This window comes from Camellia sinensis, chromosome 4 (assembly GCF_055761805.1).
Source record: "Camellia sinensis isolate YWXY chromosome 4, ASM5576180v1, whole genome shotgun sequence".
NCBI classification, from domain to species: domain Eukaryota; kingdom Viridiplantae; phylum Streptophyta; class Magnoliopsida; order Ericales; family Theaceae; genus Camellia; species Camellia sinensis.
The window spans coordinates 224,885,825-224,908,658 of NC_138964.1; positions in this window are offsets into that span (position 1 = coordinate 224,885,825).

Here is a 22,834-nt window from a genome sequence, read left to right on the forward strand (position 1 = left end):
ATGCATTTTTCATATTTTTGTGTATTTATTGATTTTTTACAAATATTTTACTTTTTAGATATATCTAAGTAAGGTGTATTTAAAAAATTAAAAAAATTACTTGACATTTTAAAAATATTCACTAAAAATAAAATAATATGAAAAATAAAAAATTCAATTTTCATAAAATTGAAAATCAAACATATTGAATATAACTGTGCGAGAAAGTGGTTATGAAATACTCCTTTTATCCAAACAAGCTATTGTGAGATCTTCCCAGCTGTTACCTGAAATATAAATAAATAGTTAATTATCAAAAAGTCCTGTCTACATATTTGGTGGTAGCTTAGGTCCTGTCAAAAAGTTTTTAAACCAATAAGTCTCATTTATAGGTAAAAAGACGTTTTGCCCTTTAATCCCAAAATTGAGAATATTCTCAATTTTAAAACTGAGAATGATTTCAGTATATAATTATCAAAATTAAAAAATTTATGTTTGGTTTCTGAGAAAAGTATGGGATTGAAAAAAAAGATAATTCTGTGAATATTCTAAGAAATTTATAATTATTAATTTTGAGAAATTTCTCAATTTTTTCATGATTAAAATTGAGAATATTATAAACTGAGAAGGTTCTCAATTTTAAAAAACTCTCTCTCTCTCTCTCTCTCTCTCTCTCTCTCTGCAATTTGTCTCAATCTCCTGATTGGTTCTCTCCTCACTGTCTTCAAGCTTGGAATTCGCAGATCTACCTTTCTACTCCGAACTCCAACCGAAACCCTAGCACCACCATTCGAAACCAGAGACAGAAGCCTCCGTGAACTGGCGTCGACTGGGAGAAAGTGGAAGGAGGTTTTCGGTGGGAATTTCCACAGAAGAGAGATGTCTCCGGTGAGGAGAATAAAAGGATGACGACATGTTGAAGCCGAGCACGACAAAGATGATGAAGAGGGGGTGGTGGAGAAATCAGATCTGATGATCTCTCAGGCGATCTCACCAAGCACGATTCACTGTTGTAAGGATAAATTAGGATATTAAAAATTAATGGGACTTGGAGAAGCAAATGATTTTATTTAGGACTTAATGGAGTATAAGTTCACAAAATGGGACTTGTATGTAAATGCCCCATAAATAAAATTTCGAACAATGGTACTGGAATTAGCACTCCAACGGGCAAGTTAATCTCTGTAGAAAGATTGGTGTTTTTTTAGTTTATTGAGGTTCAGGGTTCTTAACACATACTTGTTTTTCAAACCTCCCTCATTCTTTTATAGAGTCATTCTCCTCAATATTTACTTTATATAGGTTACCCTTCCATCATTATTCTATCAAGGCCCATCACCCTACTATACTTTCTTGAAAGGGACAGTCTAGTCCCACCTAATAGGATTATGTTGATTTGTTCGATACACTCGGTTCTGTTGTTCAGCACGAGTACACGTAACTCGGCACTCCCTAATTTTCTCATGTCCATTCAGCAATGATTTAGTCTGGTAGGCTTTGGTTTTATTCAGCCCATCTTAGATGAGTTTTGATTCTGTATTTACCATTTTAAGGGTAATTTCTTTTCGGCTCCCACAAACTACAACAAAAAGGGTTTCAGATGACGGGACTAGAAAAAAAAAATATGAGATATGAGAGGATGAGCATGGCGCTCTTAAAATATTTATTATATATAATAATATAATACTTATCACAATTATATATATTATAATAGAGTATTCGGCTCGGTGTACACGTACTTTGACTAATTATGGAAGATCAATCCCAACGCCCGCTTGTTTAAATTTGAGACATGGAATGAGCATACATTAGACTCAAAGTTGCGCCCACTAAATCAATCCCTTGAGATTCATCATTTATTTATATATAATGCTTTGTCAACAAGTAGATTAAGGCATCATAAAACAGTATAAATAGATGATTATGTCGCATTCGGTAATAATATAGTACTTTTAGAACATGTTTGTTTGGAGGGATTGAGTTATGAGATAAGATTTCATATCCGATAAATGGAATAGTCCGTTATTTGGTTCAAAAATTCTGCATTGTATTATTAATTCCAAATATATTGGATTTATCTATCCCATGGGGGGACACAAATCTTAGAATAATTCATCCCATGAGATTAGATAATAGAATTACATTTTTGACTCTCTACTATTTAATATATTTTTCCTCATGAGATGCATTTTTAATGTTGCTTGGTGCATGATTTAAGGAATGACAATAGGGAGTAGCACATATAGATTTCTAGTATATTGTTTTTTTTTTTTTTTTTGAACTGATGATTCAGTTAGAATGGATTCTTGAAGGACTAACATGATAAATATTTATGTTGTAATGGATTCTTGAAGGACTAACATGATATATATTTATGTTGGATGTACTCAGATTGAACATTAAATAGAGCAACTAGATTATTGTATTTAAATATATGCTTACTTTTATGATTACTTTTATGACAACATCAATTTATTTTTTTCTTTAAAAAAAAAAAAAAATCATATCTGGTGTTCCAAATTCAGTGTTGGGTTTTCTTTGAAGTAATTTTTTTTTTTTTTTTTTGTATTTTTGATGCATTCACGGCATTAATTATATTGTCTCCGGACTATTTGGTTGGACTAGATTTATATCATATGTTTGTTTAATTATGTGATTAGATGTCTGGATTGGATTATTCTATTGAATCTTATGTTTGTTTAGTTATTCAATTAGAAATTTGGATTGAATTATTCTATTGAATCCGATATGTATCATATTTTATTTAATTTTTTTACTAGAACTTTTAAAAAATTAAATAAATAGACATCAATAAAAAGCTAAATAAATTTATTTTAATTTTTAGTTGAGATTTTTTAATTTGAACTTTTAATTTTATTTTTAATTTAAATGATATAAAATTTATTTTATTTTTATTTTTATTTTAGTTGAGATTTTAAATACTCCCTTAAGATAGAGTTGTCTAATTGTTGGCTTTTTGGCTTCCGAAGGTTATTGTTGTAATTGCGAGCGTGCCAGCAAGGATCAATTAGTCCTTACAGAAAATTAATTGCCAACCAATTATCAGACGATTGTGTTTTAGTTCTTTCAGTCTCAATTAAGAGAACTTTTACTAGTGGCTTGATTTTGGAGAATTAAACAGATAACAATGAATTGAAAAACAGTCGAAGTATTTCATTAAGATGAAAAGACTTACAATGATCCAAACTCAGTTCATAGAGGTTTACAGCAACTCTACTTGGAACTACTCCTATGAAACGAAGTGCAGTGCAGGAATTTTAAAGTACAATAATGTAAAGAACTGTAAATGTAAAGCTGGAAAGAAAAATAAGTATAAAGGACTGGTTTTTTGGATCTGAGTCCCGAGGGCTTTTTCTAGGGCCTTCTCTACTATTTATATTGCTCCAGGTTGACCATCGAATTGCATTTCCAACCGTCAAACTGCTCCTCCATGATCATCGATCATTTTGCCCCAATATTAGCTCCATTACTTGCAATTAAGCTTCCCTCCTAAATTTGAATCTGAAATGCGAGTAACCGTTGAGGCCACGTCATTTTGTATCTCTTTGTTGATCCGTTGCTACTCAGATCTCTTAATAACCAATACTAACTGCCACGTGTACGATTAGGATCGAGGACCTGAATAGTCTTCCTATATTACCCTTATTTCGCCACACGTCGAATTATAATTGGCTTGTACAAAATATGTAGCCAACATTACCCCCCGCACTAATATACCCAATACTTGGTGATATTAGTGGATCAAAGTCTTTTCCCACATCTTAGAACGTGCATGGTTTCCAGAAATGCAACTGTCATTTATCATCTGCATTAAACTCCCCTTCAATCTTTTGAACACCTCCACCACCTTAGTATTCGAACAGACTAGTACACTTTTTATGGCTGAATCAATTACCTCCTTCATTGATCAAGCACATGAAGAGTCATATGATGATGTTGTTCCTCCTCGAAAGAACCTTCATGCATTAATTGGTCACCTTTAGCCACCCTTCTATATTCAGGTCATGGATACCTTTGCAGATTACCAACCTTTGGACTTCGAACATATTGCCCTTAATCCTTCGATTCAGAAACTTACAAATATGGACATGAGAAGGTCCTTTTCTGACTCATCCTCAGACTACGAACAAACTGCTCTCAATCCTTTGATTCAGAAAGTTGTAAATATGGGCATGGGAAGTTTTCCTTCACAGCCTTCTGCATGGGATAAGGATACAACTTCTTCCTCTTCTGGGGCTTCTGACTGGACAAACTAGTCAAAACCCGAGGCTTGTGATTTAAGGGAGCGAATCAACCATCACTTTGTCGAGTTTACTGACCCTTTAGAATTCCCTTCCTATGCGTGAAGCTCGGTGGTCTATCCTTACGTGCCCATTGACCACCGACGCGTTTGGAAGAGAATCTGCTTGTGGCATGGTATACATCTTCCATGCCTACAAAGACAGTGCATGTCGCCCGATGCCTAGAAGAGGCACTAGGGTACAATCCATCATTCTTAGCCCAGAAGGCGAAGATTTGTTCTTCTGACTGGCTCGATTATATCAATGCCTTTGTTCCTTCTGCCCTTGCTTCACCTCCTGAGATAGAAGCATCCACACCTTCTCTTCCGCCAAGTCCTTGTTGGACAGAGAAACTGAGGCTTGTCCTCTCCTCGGATAAGGTCTTTCCATCTTATAAACCTCCACTTTCCCCTATTCTGGCTGAGCGGAAGCAAGCTCAACTTTTGCTCACGGCTTTCTCCCATTTGCCCTTCAATGTTCTTAAGGACGAAGTCCCTCTTAAGAACCTTCGATGGGCTTGTGATATTCTGACTCGGGATCACGTCCTCAACCCCCTCGCACAAGCAGAGTTTCATATGTTTTTGGACCAACTTCCATTGCTTCTCCACTAGTATCGGACCTCTATGACCATCGCACAATCTTTAGACCAACTTTCGTCCCTTCGAATTCATGCCCAGTACGAAGCAGAAAACTTTATTGAAGAATTCAATGATTTCAAGAATAAAGATTCTGCATACTGGGATGACTTGGATATGGACTAATTGGAACAAGGATTGAGAGAAACAGCTTTCGAAATAAAGGCTAAAGAGCTCTTTTATGAAGTGAGAGCACATCAACTCATGCAGCCAATGTTAGAAGAAATAGAGGACAGAATAAAGAAAGAACAGCAATTCATTGAACATAGTTGGACTAAATTTCATGATCTTGTTATTTATTCCATTCCCTATTTTTATGAGCTTGAGTTTGTACCCAAATAGGACCATTCGATGTAACTACTTTTGCTTTAATACTACTAAGACTTCTCTTTGTTTGATATGGTTTGATCTTGTCTCCATTTGTCTTTAAAAGCAATTTCAGAGCTTCGAACTGAACAATCTTTTCCTTTGAATCTAGATTCAATCGTTTTAAATGAATATTAACAAAACGACCATGAACTTTTCCAATTTATGGAATGTAGTAGATAGTTTTTGTTGTTTTTCCATTTGGGATCCATGCTTCGAATCTAACAATCTTACTCTTCAAAACTTGTTTCAATCACAACCAACATATGGTCAATGATTTAGTATGATCAATCAGTTTTAAATTGATCTTTTTGTCTTGAACAACAGTCCATACTTTCAAAAATATGGATGCTCCTTTTGAGGGCTACACTGTTTTTGTTCAAAAAGACAACTTTTCTGACTATATATAAACCAACTATTGGTTTCGATGTTTCGAATACCAATTTTCATTCCTAAGGGATTCCTAGTTTTACTTCGAAGAACATCACTTTCATTAAGAAACCTAAAACAGGTCTTTAATCCCTTTGAAGTAAACAAATACTTGAGCATTCTTGCATCCATTGAGTACGGAAAGTGCTTCGAAGCTGGCTTCTTAGTTTCGAAGCCGTTGTTATTGGACTTTTGGCGTCAAAATCTGGTGTGTTATGCTTTGAACACCAATTCCCATCCTCACAAGGTCTCAAGTTTCACTTTGAAGGTCATTGTTTTCATTAAGAAGCCTAAAACAGGTCTTTAATCCCCTTCGAAGTAAATGAATACTTGAGTATTCTTACATCCTTAAGCATGGAATGTGCTTCGAAGCTGGCTTCTTAGTTTCGAAGCCGTTGTAATTTGACTTTTCTTCGAAGCCAAACATTCTACTTCGAAGCTGGTATCAACATCTGGGATGTGTTTTTCCCTCCAAGAGTATCAATATTGAAGAAAATTCTTCGTATTCGTACTTTTAGTACTTAACGAATTTACGCGATGTGCCTTTCAGATACAAAGGCTTTTAAAACCCTTTTATTCCGCATTCTGAAATTACTTGCTCGCTCAACATACAAACCCTTTACCTCTATTCGTCTCTCATTTCTTTCTACTCCCTTTCCCAGCTTCGTCCTTTGAGAAAGCGTTCTATCAATGGCTTCCTCCTCATTGAAAGTGCCAGTTGAAGAGCGTGTGAGCCCATCTGTAGCCCTGAAAAGGCTCATTGATGCAGAATGTGAAAAGTACAAAGCTGGGGAGAAAAGTGTCATTGACAGACGCATCTTCATTCCTCGTCGTCATGTGCAACAAGACTATGTGCTTGGCCCCATATTCAAGGAGATTCCTATTGAGCTTCCAGCTCTATACCCTCGTCTCGAAGACCATTGTCTCCTTTACGAAGGTGGCTTTGACTGAAGGAATTGGAAGACGAACCGCCCCCACAGATGCTAGCCCATGGTGAGACCGGACTAGCAAGAATGGTATGATCGAGTTGTCCCTAGTAGGACCCTGGACCTTCAAGAACTCTGCGTCCTCGACGCCCTCCGATTATCCAGGTTAACCATTTCAGAGGACCCCTTTTTAGTTCCTGCTGCTCTGTGCTTTTGGAATTCTGTTTTTAATTTTTTCCAATTCAGATGTGGGATGATGGCCCCTACTATTCTTCACATTTGCCATCTTTTAGGATTATCTCCCATTGGACTAGATTATCCTGACCTAATAGTCCCTTTTTCCCTCTCCTCTCTTAACTCATCCTATAGTGATTTTGTCAAGGCTAAGAATAGAATGGAAGGTCTTGTGACTGATAGGGAATTCTTCTCTTTCTTATTATATTGGCTTTGCAAGTTCCTTTTCCGCACCTCCTCTCAAAGAATTATGCTTGAATTTGCCCATCTTGCCAAAGTCCTTGTTTTACAGAAGATGGTGGCTTTAGCTCCATACATTCTAGGTCACGTATATAGAGCCTGTTCTCTTTTCTGTGACAAACCCTTAGATGTCAATCAAGGGGGGCCGATTTGGATTCTTCAGCTTTGGCTTTTTGCTTGTTTCCCTAAGTTACAATCCAAATGCCTTAAATTTTCTGAACCAGACCCTCCTACTCATGGCATGAGGCTAGCCGATGCTTCTCTTTATCTTTCTACTTTTGCTTTTTACTTCTCTTTTTTCCACCAACTTTCAGCTTCTTCTCTTTCCTACTGCTTTCGTCCCTTTGAACCCACTACTATTGGCCCACTTTGGTTGAAGAATTTCCTAAGTGATAGGCTCTGTGCTTCACCTGCTCACAAAGATATATGGGTCTCCATTTTAATCCCCAAAGAATTATTCATTGGGACTATGAACCCCAGAGCTTACAAATGCATTGCTGAGCCCTATTGTCCTGCACAATTTGCTAGACAATTTGGCTTCACTCAGGGGGTCCCAATACCTCTCTGTAGTAACACCAATCTAAGTCTTACCACAAGGGATGTGAAAGTTCGAAGGTCCAGACTGGAAGAGGCAACTTCCAAATTTATACAGGACTTGATCGATTTTGAGTATATCCCTTTCCTTCCCCAAGGTAACTTTTTGAAGAAATACCAAAATTGGTGGGTGACCAATATGGAAGTGCACCTAGCCATTTCCTCTCAAGACCTACTGAAGGTGTTGGGTGTGCCCAAGCCCAAAGGAGTTGGAGTTGCTACTTCTTCCACTGTTCTGACCACTCCAGTTCCTGTGCCTGCCTTCACAGAATCTGCTCCTGCTGCTTCAACTCCTCCTAGAGTTACTCGGGCCACCTCGAAGAAAGGTATATACCCCCATCTATTCTCTTTTTACCTTTTTTATAATGCTTTTAGTTTTATCTTTAGTTCTTCTTTTTGTGAAGGTGGTGTAGGTGCCTCACAGGGAGACTCTCCTCAGAAGATTCAAGCTCTAAATCTCCTCAAAAGCAAACGGCAACAAAAGAAAAAGAGACTTTTACTTGAGCCTAAAAATGAAGTTTTTGAGGTGCAAGCAGAAGAAGAAGAAGAAGAAGAGTTTACTCAAGAGCAAGAGTCTTCCCTGAAAAGAAGGAAAAGAGTGACCGTCCCTTCTTCTGACTTGGTTCAAGATCCCACACATGAGACAATTGTCAGAGTGGAAGAACTCACTTCTGAAGAATCTGAATCCCAGATTGGAAAGAAAAAAATTGAGGAAGAACATTCAATGCCTGTACAAAGAAAAAAGAAAAGGAAGATGACTGTCTCTCCTTCTGATTTTGTTGCAGACCCTATACATGAGGCAGCTGCTAAAGCAGTGGAACAAGAGCACTCCAAGGCCATAATCGTCTTTGAGAGAGCTGAGAAGAGACGGCAACAGCAATTCTTAAGAGATGAAGCTGCTGCTGCTGATGCACTTCAAAGAGATGCTACAAGAAGACAACACATTGCTGAGCACTACTCTCTTCGAAGCTCTCGTACTGCTACTGTCACTTCTGAAACAAGTAACTTCTTTAAAGCCTCTACTGTTTTTCCTTGTTAATCTTTTGGGTATTGAGCCTTGACATCATTTTGTCCTTCTCTTCTTTTGCAGCAACAACTCCTGAGCTTATTCTCCCAATGAGAACTCCCTCAATTTCAATTGAGGTTGATCAGATGCAAAATGTGAAGACCATTCAGATAATACTCCCACTTCCTAGGCCTACATTCCATGTACCCCCTTTGAGGCCAAACATTCCTGCATCTTTTCCCTTTGAATTAAATCCATATCTCCCTTTCTTATCTTTGGATCTACCTCTATTCGATTCTTTTCCGAGCCTTGCTTTTTCCCCTCCCTCTAAGGAAATTCTAACTGTTACTCTATCTCAAATGATAGCCGATTCCCCAAAAGAGGGTGCTAGTGGCTCTCCAACCCATGGTTTATTACCTTTATCTACTTCCAGCCTTGCTTCCCTTTACATATTGGTGGCTAAGACCATAGAGACTGCCGAAGATGTTCCATCCATTTCTCCTATCCCTATGCAGTCTTCTGCGTCTTTTACCACTAATCTTTCTGCACCCCTCATGTCCATAGACGAAGTAGATGTCTTCGAAGCAAGACTAGCTAGTCTTTTCGACATACCCTCTACCTCTCCAATAACTAATGATGAGGCTGAGCCGTTGGTTCTAGCTGACTCCTTGTTAGAAATTCTTGAGAGCTCCTTATCCTCCAGTAGGAAGCCTTCCGCACCTCTGATGGATTTAGACAGTTGTCTGGAATTACTGATATCTTTTTCAAGGATTCCTTTCGAGGCTTTACAAAAGCCTATAATAAGAAATGGCTTCCTACAGTGCTGCAAAGTTGTTAAGCAATCCAGCATGACTGTCTCAAGTCATCTATCTCAGACAGCAGCTACTATTGACTTCTATATCAACATGTGTCATACTGCCAAGGCTGCAGAGGAGAAATTAGTGAGAGATCAGAGCTTTGTTTCCACAGTACATTCTAAAGTCTCAGTGCTGAAGGAACAACATTCCTCTGTCTCTCATTTTCGAACTCAACTACTGGAGAAGAAAGCTCAACTTGAGGAGGAGCTATCTGCAGTGAATCAAGCCTTAATTCGAACTGACACCAAACTGCAGATCACCAACCAAGGATTGGCCGATCAAAAGCAATAAATGACCACAGCCATTCAGTTGGTTCCCTCATTTAAGAATAGGAAGTCTGTTGTAAAAGAACAATTAAGGCATTGTAATGATTTTTGGGCCAATTTGTGACAGAACGTATTTAACTCTTTATGAAGAAAAACAAATTCTGATTTATCATTTGAGTACTCTTATGTTCTTTTGCTTGACATTTATTCTACTCCTTGTGTTTCCCAAATAGTTGGAAAATAAGGCTTCAAATATCTGTCATTGATCTTTTTGGGATGTATGTATCCATTTAAATTTCTCAAATGGTATGCCCCAAAAGGTAGGACTCTATGAATTTGATATGGTCCTTCCTAGTTAGGTGACCATTTACCAAACTTATGGCTCTTAATTCCTATTGGGAGTATTGTCTTCCATACCAAATCACTTTCATCAAAGCCAATGTATTTGACTTTCTTATTGTAATTTTTGGCTGTTTTTTTCTTTTGCAAGAGAATACTGTTTAATGCCAGAATTCTGGCTTCATCTATGCCTTTTAATTCCAAGCACATACTCTGATGGTATTGCTCAGGATCTAGCTGGTATTGGCATCTTACCCTTGAAGACTTAACATTAATTTCCATAGGCAACACTGCATCATGCCCATACACCAAGGCATAAGGAGTAACTCCTGTGCTTGACCTTGGGAAAGTTCTATAGGCCCACAATACATCCAACAATAAGTTATGTCAATCCCTAGGATTGTCTTCCACAACCTTTTGTATTCCTTTCTTCAAGGACTTATTAGATGACTCAGCTTGACCATTGGCTTGTGCATAATAGGGGGTAGAGTTAACAAGGCTAATTCCAAACTCTGCTACAAAAGGACTTCACCATTTTCCCATCGAACACAGTCCCATTATCAACAGTTATAGTTTGTGGGATGCCAAATCTATGGATTAAATCCTTGATGAATCCAATGACCACAGTCTGGTCTACAGCCTTGTATGGCTTAGCTTCGACCCACTTAGTGAAATAATTAGTGGCTACTAAAATGAAACAATGATGCTTCAAAGAGGGTGGGTGTATTTTTCCCATCATATCCATGGCCCATCCTCTGAATGGCCAAGGCTTCACCACTGCATGCAGGTCAGTTATGAGCACATGCCTTACTGTGCCATGCTTTTGACATGCCTGGCAACCTTTTGCATACTCTATGCAATCTTTAAGGATAGTTGGCCAATATTAGGAATGCCTTTGAAGCAACCACTTCATCTTCACACCAGGCTGATGAGCACCACAGATGCCTTCGTGAACCTCAGTCATAGTTGTTAATGCTTCTTTTGGGCCAAAACATTCCAACAATAAACCATCTCCCTCCCTTTTGTAGAGAGCATTGCCGTATATGATGTATTGCATGGATTGTAATTTAATTTTCTTGCTGGCCTTCGAGGATGGACCGGCCAAGTATTGCATTATTGAATGCCTCCAATCTTGTTCCTGTAAGTCATTATGATTGACTTCCAAGACCACATTCCTTTTATTTAAGGGTGGTATAGATTTCTGGTATGTTGTTTGGTTTATGTCCCTTCGAGTATTATCTCTTCTCTTAAAATTCGAAACTTTCTGAGCCACATCATTAGCTCTATTATTCAAGAATCTTGGGACATAAGTTACATTTGCTATTTGAAATTGAGAAAGCAGATGTAATGCAACAACATAGTATGGCAACATGCTTATACTTTGACATTTGAAAATCTCTTTCACATAGTTAACCACCAATTGAGAATCTCCAAATATGTCAACTACATGTACTTGTAATCCAATAAGAATTTCCAATCCCACTATGAAGGCTTCATATTCAGCTTGATTATTAGAACAAGTAGTTTCATCCACTCTGAAACCATGGGTGGTTTCTGAGAGGGTAATTTTTGGGAAAAATTGGGCCGAGCTGAGAGTTGGGCATTGAGGCCCAAAACGTGAAGGAATACGTAAAAAGGCCGTACTGAATACTCCGGCTTAGAGGGCAAGGTTACTCCGGCCTTGGGGAGACAAAGTTACTTCGGCCTAAGGAGGTGAGTTTATTCCGGCTCAAGAAGAGATAGTTACTTCGGCCCAAGGAAGAGTAATTCTACTCCGGTCCAGAGACAACTCGGAGTAGGGTCTTAGAGTTAGTCCGGTCGCGATGTGTACAGGGAAGGCCGGATTCGGGATTAATCCGGTCGTCACATACTATGGTTAGGTCGGTCAGAACTTGTTACTGGGAAGGTTGACCTAAGCACACCAAGGTTGAACAAGGGCAGCCGGAGTAATGAGTTAGAGGAGAAGACCGAGCTAAGGATAGTTCGGCCTTCTATGTGGCTCAACATAGCCAATGTTATTTCGGTCATGTTGTAGTTCGGCCGTGAAGAAAACCATCCCACTTGGTTTAAGCAGTGGGGAGGGTGTAAAAGGATAAGCATTATCCTTAGGAGAATGAATCCTAGGAGGACTCTGCATGGAGAAGTACAAGTCCTACTAGGATTGTGCCACGGGAAACTTATAAAAGCCTACAAACATCACCTTGGAGGAGGTAATTGAACACAATCTTTCTGAAAACTTAGAGCCTTGTCTATTTGTCAAGTTTTCTGACTTAGGCATCGGAGAGGTTTCCGGCACACACACCCGCCGGCTAGCTCACGTTTGTGTTTTCAGGTGACAAAGCGACGTCGTACGGAGGAGCGTGGACTTGGTCAACAGGATTATACGAGGAGAATTATTTCCTCCCCGTACAATTGGCGCCGTCTGTGGGAAGAACAGACAAGAACAAAAACCTCTTGACTAAGCTTCTCCTTTTCTCATTCAATGGCGCACATTGAAGACTTGCCACAGTCCGCCGTCGACGGACAAACTCCAGAAGGGGGCGCAAGGCGTGAAGGATTACCTACCGTCCCTCCCATGGTGGACTTGGAGCCCCAACAACATAATTCCAGGAGGAGTGCCAGGGGAAGGCGGAATAGCAGCCCTCGTCACTCTCAAAGTCCCGACAGGCAAAGGAGGAGGATTGATCCTCAAGCCCTGGAAGATCGCGTAAAGGAACAGGATGAACTAATTCGAAGGATGGCGGCGGACATGGAGACTTTAAAACGCCAGATGAAGACTAAAGATGTGGCGACAGGAGAGGGGCGCAAGCATAAAACGCCCCCTCGCCACTCAGAGAATCGTAGTAGGAATACTACGCCCTCCCAAGGAGAGAGCAGAAGCCTCAGGACAGGCGACACTCACTCCTTATCTTCAAGAACTCGTCACTCCAGGTCTGAGAAGACGAGATCCGAAAGATCATACACTGAAGGAAGCACGTATTGGCCTTCACATTCACACCAAACCAGATCCAGACAAACCGAGCTACCCAGGTCATCCGACTTACGAACCGTGCTAGAAGAAAAAGCACGATGCAAGGAGGATGCCAGGGCAAGGGATCCACACCGAGTTTCGGCCTTACAACGGTTGGCTCCTCGGACGCACGGAAGCGTCGAGGTTGGAATGCCAATACCACGACCAGCCTACGAACCAACGGACAAGGCATTGGCAAGACTACAGACCTCGCCGTTTGTCCCAGCGATCGAAAACGCACCCCTACCATCAGGCTTCCTTCAGCCGAAGTTCAATACATATGAAGGGAAGACGGATCCGTATTCTCACCTGAGCCACTTTCGCCAAGTCATGGCTGTGTACAGGCGAAACGAGGCCCTAATGTGCATACTCTTCCCATCAAGTCTGGGCGACTTAGGCTTGACTTGGTTCGAAAAGCTCCCAGAGGGCAGCATAGCCTCCTGGGCCCAATTGGCAGAAGCGTTCGTGACAAGGTTTCGGACAAACACAAAAACACCGGTGGAGATAGACCAGTTACTCTCCATCGACATGGGTGAAAAAGAGACCCTCAGATCTTACAACAGTCGCTACTGGGAGACATTCAACCAAATTGGAGACTGCCCAACCAATCTAGCCATTGCGCAGTATAAAAGAGGTCTACCAGTAGGGAATAGACTAAGGGATTCAATTACAATGACGCCACCCCTCACCATGGAAGCCCTGATGGAGAGAGTGCATCAGCACATCAGGGTAGAAGAAGATGGCGCACGTTCCAAAGCCAAAACAAGTGCGGCCACGGTACCAGAAAAGAAAACCTCAGCAAAGGTTAATACGGTGGACCGAAGTAACAAGAACGGACGTGGCAAACGAGATAACGGAGAAGACCCAGACAAAAGATGGTTGAGAATCCGCACTGCCATAACAACGGTGTTCAAAAAACCAATATATCGGATTCTGAGCGAAATAAAAGACAAGCCTTTTGTCAAGTGGCCAGCCAAGCTAGGGGAAGGCCAGAAGAATTACGATGACAGATCACGGTGCACTTTCCACAAAGAAAAGGGGCACCGAACTGAGAATTGCACGCCACTAAGACAGCACTTGGAAGAATTGGTGGCAGCGGGCCACTTGGACGAATACATTGAAGGAGGAGTGCAGCCGGCCCCCCAAGATCATAATGACCATCCCAATAGAATGCCAAACGATGCACCACCACAAGGCATTATCAATGTAATCCATGGAGTTTTTGAACCTGAGCGCGTATGCGAGCTCAGAGGTTCAATCAAGAAGGCTGAGCACTTTAGAGAAGTGTTAAGTACCCAACCTGCCGCCAAGAAGGAGAAAACAGAGGCAACAAATGTCATGTCCTTTTCGGATAAGGACTTAGAACGAATTTACTGCCCCCATAATGATGCCCTGGTCGTCACTCTCCGAGTCAAGGATTTTGACGTCAAGCGGATTCTGATTGACCAGGGTAGTTCATGTGAGATCATGTATTACGAAACATTCAAACAACTAAAGCTGCAAGACAAAGACTTGGCACCTGCAGTTTCTCCCCTGATTGGATTCAACTCCATGCCAGAGTGGCCTGTCGGCAAAATAATCCTTCCAGTCAGAGCGGGAAGTGTATCAAAACAGGTGGAGTTCTGGGTATTGAAGGTCCCCTCCACCTACAACATCATCCTGGGCAGAACATGGCTGCATGCCATGCGTTCGGTAGCGTCATCATACCATCAGGTAATGCGGTTCCCCAATGACGCCGGTATAATTGAAGAAATCTATGGCGATCAGATCATGTCAAAACAGTGCTTCGCCACAGCAAATGGAAGCCGAGCTGCCAAAGGATACGTTCATTCGGTGGAAGAACCAGAGAGTAATGGACTATTCGCAGACGTCGGTAAAGAAGCTGATCAGAAAGCGGTGGAAGACTTGGTGGAGGTAAAAATAGATGAGAAGAACCCGGATAAGTTCTTCTTGCTTGGCTCATCATTGTCCAGCGCTGAGAGATTAGAGGTCATGGAATTCTTGACCTCTAATATCGAAGTGTTTGCCTGGACACCGTACGACATGCCAGGCATTGATCCAAACTTCATCAGTCACCAACTCAATGTCCACCCATCCGCCAGACCAGTCATTCAACGCACACGCAGATCGGCGCTCCACCACGCCGAAATAGTGGCAGAGGAGGTAGGCAACCTGTTGGAGGCAGGAGCAATAAGGGAAGTGCACTACCCAAAATGGATCTTCAACACCGTCGTAGTGCCAAAAAAGAATGGTAAATGGCGTGTCTGCGTCGACTACAAAACAGTCAACAAAGCGTGCCCAAAAGATAGCTTCCCTCTACCAAGGATAGATCAACTGGTGGACTTAACAGCAGGACATAACCGACTTAGCTTTTTGGATGCATACAGAGGCTACCACCAGATCGCCATGCATGAACCAGACCAGGAGGTCACTTCCTTCACAACACCAAGAGGGTTATATTGCTATAAGGTCATGCCCTTTGGCCTAAAGAACGCAGGGGCGACATTCCAAAGGATGGTCACCAAGATGTTTGAACCATTGTTAGGCAGAACAATGGAGGCTTACATCGACGACATGGTGGTCAAAAGCAAGGATAAGAATGACCATCTGAAAGATTTGGGCGAGATGTTCCAGATCCTGAAGAAACACAAGTTGCGCCTCAACGCATCCAAATGCGCATTCGGAGTTGGATCTGGCAAATTCTTGGGCTTCCTGGTGACCAACCGAGGTATAGAAGCAGACCCCTCTCAGATCAAAGCAATCCAGGAGTTGGAGAGACCAAACTCAGTCAAAGAAGTGCAGCATCTCACTGGTATGGCGGCTGCGCTAAACCGGTTCATAAGCAGGTCGTCAGACAGACTACGGCCATTCTTCCAAGCTTTAAAAACCAAGTTTGAGTGGGATGAAGAATGCGACCGAGCTCTGGATAGCTTGAAGGAGTACATGTCTTCCCCACCACTACTTGTAACTCCAGTTCCTGGTGAAGAACTCGTTTTATACCTGGCAGTTTCTCAGCACGCAGTTAGCGCAGTGTTGGTTCGTGCAGAAGGAATACAACACCTGCCCATCTTTTATGTAAGCAAGACATTGTTGGGAGCCGAAACAAGGTACTTGCCCTTAGAGAAGCTAGCATTAGCGTTAATGATGGCATCCAGAAAGTTGGCGCATTACTTTCACGCCAACACCATAGTCGTCCTCACAGCCTTTCCATTAAAAGCTCTGTTTGAAAGGGCGAACTTCAGTGGGCGAATTTTGAAATGGGCAGTAGAGTTGGGACAATTCGACATCAAGTTCCAACCCAAGACCCCAATAAAAGCTCAATCTTTGGCGGACTTCGTCGCAGAATTTACTCCTGGAAGTCATCATATCTGCCCAGTCGACCTGACTGACTCAACCGAACTAGGGACGGAAGTTGACGCCGGAATAACGCAACCCCTAGTGGAAGGTAGTCCATCAAGCACAAAGGCAGACCATACTAAGGACAACAAGGAGGAGCCAAACAAAGGCTCACCAGCAGTGCAAACAGAGAACGAAGGGCAGACAGCCAACCTGGACTTTGAAGAAAACACCCTTCTTGACCTCACGACATCATCTGATCCTTCCACTTGCTGGAAACTATTCGTTGGAGAGATGTGGAAGCTCTTTGTGGATGGAGCATCCAACCGACATAGTGCAGGGCTTGGCGTAGTCCTCATCTCTCCAGACGGCCTGGTTATAGAGCAAGCAATCAACTTTGGCTTCCCAGCATCCAACAACGAAGCAGAGTATGAGGCACTTCTCGCAGGACTCAAGTCGGCACACTTCATGAAAGCAACCGAATTAATGGTATACAGTGACTCACTGCTGGTGGTAAACCAAATTTCTGGCGAATACGAAGCAAAGGATGACAGAATGGCCAAGTACCAAGAGCTAGTCAGAACGGAGATCAAGAAGTTTGATGTGGTAAGGATAGAACAAATTGGCAGGGAGGAAAACAGCCGAGCGGACGAGCTAGCAGGCCTTGCCTCAATGGCAGATACATCAATCCCTCATCCATTGCTCGTCGACTTCTTACCAAAACCAAGCATAGAAGACCCCGAAGCAGAAGAAGTATATTGCGCAGAATTAGGGCCCTCTTGGATGGATCCCATCATCCTGTTCCTAAAAGACGGCATCCTACCAGAAGAGAAAAAAGAAGCCAACAGAATAAGGGCGAAGTCACAGCGGTTTTGGTTATCTCCATCTTTGGCATTATATAAGAAGTCGTTCTCTGGGCCTTACCTCAAGTGCGTTCATCCCAGCAAAGTAGAAGCCTTCCTATTCGAAATACATGAAGGGGTATGTGGAAGTCATCAAGGGGGAAGGTCGCTCGCCTACAGGGCTATTTCGCAAGGATATTGGTGGCCATATATGCAAGCAGACTCAGAAAAATATGTGAAAAAGTGTGAAAAATGCCAGAAATTCGCGCACCAAATACATCAACCAGCAAGAGAACTCCTACCCTTAACTAGCCCATGGCCTTTCGCAATGTGGGGCTTAGACATAGTAGGACCACTTCCAACAGCATCCGGAGGCAGAAAATTCTTTCTCGCAGCAACAGACTACTTCACAAAATGGGTGGAAGCAGAAGCATTGGCATCAATCAAAGAAAAAGATGTGAAGAAGTTCGTTTGGCAAAATATTATCACTCGGTTTGGCATACCAAAAGCACTGATCTCAGACAATGGAACTCAGTTCGACGGCAGAATCTTCAGAAGCTTTTGTGAAGAATACAAGATAGAGTTCTACAATTCCACACCGGCGTATCCTCAAGCAAATGGGCAGGCTGAAGCATCAAATAAAGTCGTCTTGGATGGACTAAAGAAAAGGCTAGAGAAAGCAAAAGGCAAGTGGGCGGATGAACTTCCTCATGTTTTATGGGCTTACCGCACCACACCTCGGCGATCAACTGGAGAAACACCATTTTCCTTAGCCTATGGCATGGAAGCAGTGATCCCACTAGAAGTTGGCCTTCCCACAATTCGAAGCGAAAATTTTGACCCAGACTTAAATGGAGAAGCCATAGCCTTAGAACTCGACCTTGTAGAAGAAAGAAGAGAAAAAACAATGGTTCACATCGCCGCCTACCAACGAGAGTTAATCAGAAAATACAGCAAAAAGGTTCATCCAAGACAGTTCAAGATTGGGGATTGGGTACTACGCAAAGTAATGGGGAACACCTTAATCCCAGGAGACGGCAAGTTAGGCCCAAATTGGGAAGGTCCTTACAAGGTGGTTAGGTTAGCAGGCAAAGGGGCATACCACCTAGAAGACAAGGATGGCAAGGCAATCCCTAGGCCATGGAATACGGCCAATCTCAAGTTATTTTACTTTTAAGCTTTTCTCTTTTTTAACATATGTAATTTTTTCTTTCCTTCAATAAAACGAGCAATTCTTTTTAGCACAAAATATTCTTTGTAAAAGTTAGTTTTAGAAACTATGTTTATTGCAAAGCATTCTATAGTTAGCTGGAAAAACGAACTCGGGGGTTGGCTGGATTAAACCAACATCCTTCCTAAGCACAGGATAAGGATCCAAGCTGCAGAACATTTGGTCGGAATAACCAAATACTATAAGTTAGCTGGAAAAACTAACTTCAATAGTTGGCTGGATTAAACCAACACTTGTTACTCTTCAGCCGAAGTAAGGGTATGGCTGAAGAGTGGTTGGCTGGATTAAACCAACACTTGTTACTCTTCAGCCGAAGTAAGCGTATGGCTAAAGAGTGGTTGGCTGGATTAAACCAACACTTGTTACTCTTCAGCCGAAGTAAGGGTATGGCTGAAGAGTGGTTGGCTGGATTAAACCAACACTTGTTACTCTTCAGCCGAAGTAAGCGTATGGCTGAAGAGTGGTTGGCTGGATTAAACCAACACTTGTTACTCTTCAGCCGAAGTAAGGGTATGGCTGAAGAGTGGTTGGCTGGATTAAACCAACACTTGTTACTCTTCAGCCGAAGTAAGCGTATGGCTAAAGAGTGGTTGGCTGGATTAAACCAACACTTGTTACTCTTCAGCCGAAGTAAGGGTATGGCTGAAGAGTGGTTGGCTGGATTAAACCAACACTTGTTACTCTTCAGCCGAAGTAAGCGTATGGCTGAAGAGTGGTTGGCTGGATTAAACCAACACTTGTTACTCTTCAGCCGAAGTAAGGGTATGGCTGAAGAGTGGTTGGCTGGATTAAACCAACACTTGTTACTCTTCAGCCGAAGTAAGCGCATGGCTGAAGAGTGGTTGGCTGGATTAAACCAACACTTGTTACTCTTCAGCCGAAGTAAGGGTATGGTTGAAGAGTGGTTGGCTGGATTAAACCAACACTTGTCACTCTTCAGCCGAAGTAAGTGCAAGGCTGAAGAGTGGTTGGCTGGAATAAACCAACACCTGTAAACTCTTCAGCCGAAGTAAGTGCAAGGCTGAAGAGTGGTTGGCTGGAATAAACCAACACCTGTAACTCTTCAGCCGAAGTAAGTGCAAGGCTGAAGAGTGGTTGGCTGGAATAAACCAACACTTGTTACACTTCAGCCGAAGTAAGTGCAAGGCTGAAGAGTGGTTGGCTGGAATAAACCAACACTTAATACTCCTCAGCCGAAGTAATTGTGTCGGCTAAGGAGTGGTTGGCTGATAAGTATAGTTTAACCAACCAAAAACCGAAATAACACCTGGAGTGAAAGGAAGACATTACAAATGCAAGCATACACACAATAACCGGAAAAAGAGAAGAAAAATTTTTTATTCAAAGAGAAGTCATTACAAGAGGGCTTAGTTCGGTTACAAAGGAGAAAAAGTAAAAAAGTCAAGAGAAAAGTTCATCAATTTCAGCGTCGAAAACCGCATCGGCATCAACTTGAAGACCGGTCTCCGGAGGGAGCTCATTCACACTAGGAATTTGAGCTACTTCGGCTACGGTTCCACTGGGAGGATCAACAGTTAGGTCTTCAGCAGTGGGCACCGACCGAACTGGCTGGTCCACATTTTCGGCCGGAGTATCTTCATCAGAGGCATCATCAGAGTCAGAGCCTTCCAAAAACTGTTGTTGCAGAGCAGCCGCGTACTCCGCCAGGGACTTCGGTATAAAATAATCTGGAGGGTTGAAGACCTCGGTCTGTTGATCTTGACCGAGCTTCTCCACTGCCGCCCTCCAGCCGCATTTGAAGAACAGCTCCTTTGCAGCATCACATTGTTGGGCGTAAGCATCCTCTGCCCTCTTGAAACCTTGTTTCTCAGCCTCCTTCGCCTTCTCCTTCATTTCGGCGTCTTTCTTTCTTTCAAGCTTTACCAGCTCACGCAAGTACTTGTCCTTCAGCACAATGGCAGTCTTTTGTTTCTCGGCCTCGGCCGAACTAACCATTCCGGTCAAACGACCGACCTCACCTCGTAGTTCGGCCATTTCCTCTCTGGCTTCTTCGAGTTCGGCCGATTTCGCCTCTGCTTCGGCCGCTGCTTGCCTAGTCACTTTCCTCAGCTCCAGTACCTTCCTGTGGGTGATTTGGTTTTTCTGTATAGCCTGCCAAAGCAAACAACTTCCCTTTAACCGAAGAAAGAGTTTAAAAGAAAAAGAAACATAAACAGAAAAGCAACCGAAGTCACTAACCAGAATCATGGATTTAGTAGCAGACCGGATGGACTTCAGCTCGGTGGTTAACTGTTTTTGGTGATGTTCCATGTCTTTGGGCAGACACACGCTCTTGGCCAGGTTGATGGCCAACAGGTGGTCTTTCTCAGCAACGACCGAGTCTGTGTCTAGAATGTCTCGGTCGTTGAAGGTTAATTTCGGTGCCCAGCAGCCGATGGTTCGGTCGGAAGACTCCGGTTGGGGGCTCGGTGGTAAGCTCGGCTGAATAGGAGTTTCTTCATCAATCAGAACTCGTTCGGGTTCGGAAGTTCGGACACGTTTGGTTCGGCGGGAAGAGGATGGCTGTTGGGAAGGAAGGGCGACAACAGCAGGTTGCGGTTGGCTGGGAGGCGCCACTTCGGGCCTAGCTGTTTCGGTTAGAAGGGCCCTGACCCTGCTCCTTTTCGCCATCTCTTCTTCTGCGGTTAGAGGGACAAGTCTTATCTCGGGCAAAGTTGGGTCCGGTTCCGGTGCCTCTTCAAGAAGGAAGTCAGTCACCTTTGCTTTCCGTCGACCGCTGTAACGGTAGGTCGGTTCGAAATTTAGAAGCTTGGCCCAATCCCTTTCTTTAACCCGAAAAGCGGCTCGCAAGACTCCGAGGTTAGGATAGCTATACAGGGAATGGAGATGGGCAAAATCTGCAAAAAAGAGAGAAGTGTTAGTTCGGCTAACAGACTAAACAACCGAGATAACTTACAAAGCAGAAGACCGAAGTAAAATTACCAGGCTCTCCCATTTTCCAATTTATAGGTCGGCCAGGAATTTGAGCTTGAAAATCCTCAAAGTTCCCAGAGACCCAAAAGAAATCGTCATCGTTAAGATCTTTGTCCGGAGTGTGCTTGATTATCTTCTCTCGGCGGCGGCGAATTCTAAGGTAGTAGACCCACCCAGCATTCTTTGAGCCGATAGAGTATTGATGAAAGATCTCGGCTAGACCAAGATTCAGTCCGGTTTGGTGGTTTAATGCGGCTATCCCCATGATAATACGATATGTATTGGTGGATAGTTGGGTGGGACATAACCTAGTCTGTCTAAGAAATTCGCAGATTAGCGGTTGGACAGGAAACCGTAGTCCGGTCTCTATTATGGATTGAAGGGTAAAAGGCACAAAGCCTTCATTGTTCCAGGGGGTAGCATCTTTTTTGGCCAACGCCAGATGGACATCATCAGGAATCTGGTAATCTTGCCTAAATTCGGCCAGGCCACCAGGGGTTTCGACTAAATATCTATACTTACCCATTTATTGTATAATTTATGAATAAATTATTTCGGTACCAAAACTAGGCTCAGTAGCTCGGTTGAGCACACGCGGGAGTGCCTGGGCAACCTAAGTCTGCAAATTAGAAAACAAAGGGGTTAAGCACAGATCGTTGGACCGCGCTACAAATTATAAGCAAGATATACAAATCCTACTTCGGTTTAGCGGGCTGGTTCTACCTCGGCTCATCAGAAGGTTTCTTAGCTCGGTTTCGAGCAGTTTAGACCGGTTTAACGTCTAGGGGCAGCTTTCTGAGTTCGGTCTAAAAAACTAAGAAAGCTGGTTTAGTCCCAAGGCCTAAATCGGTTGCGATGTGAGAAAAGTTACTCCGGCTGAGCCCCTAGGGGCGGCTTTCTGAGTTCGGTTTCAGAACTAAGAAAGCCGGCTTGGCCCCAAGGTCTTAGCTCGGTTGGAGACCGAAGTACCTAGTTCGGTATATGCAAGCTTGTTCGGTAATCTTATCTTGGCTAGAGTGGTTCAGAGGAAGCTACTGACATTCCTACAAGTTCTAGTTCGGTTATTGACTACAGAAGTCTACGTATTAGGGGCAAACAGAATCCTAGTTCGGTCGCAATGTGATTTTGGATCTGAGGCTTGTTTTTCTACATAACAGTTCATACACATACAAGTTCTATTCATTTTTTCATGAAAGTACAGAAGCAAAAACAAAGAATACACGAGCATGCTTCACCCAGATAGAAAAAACAGAAATGAAGAAAGCGAACAACAACAACAAGTTTTCTCAGAACTTACCAGTTTGGAGAA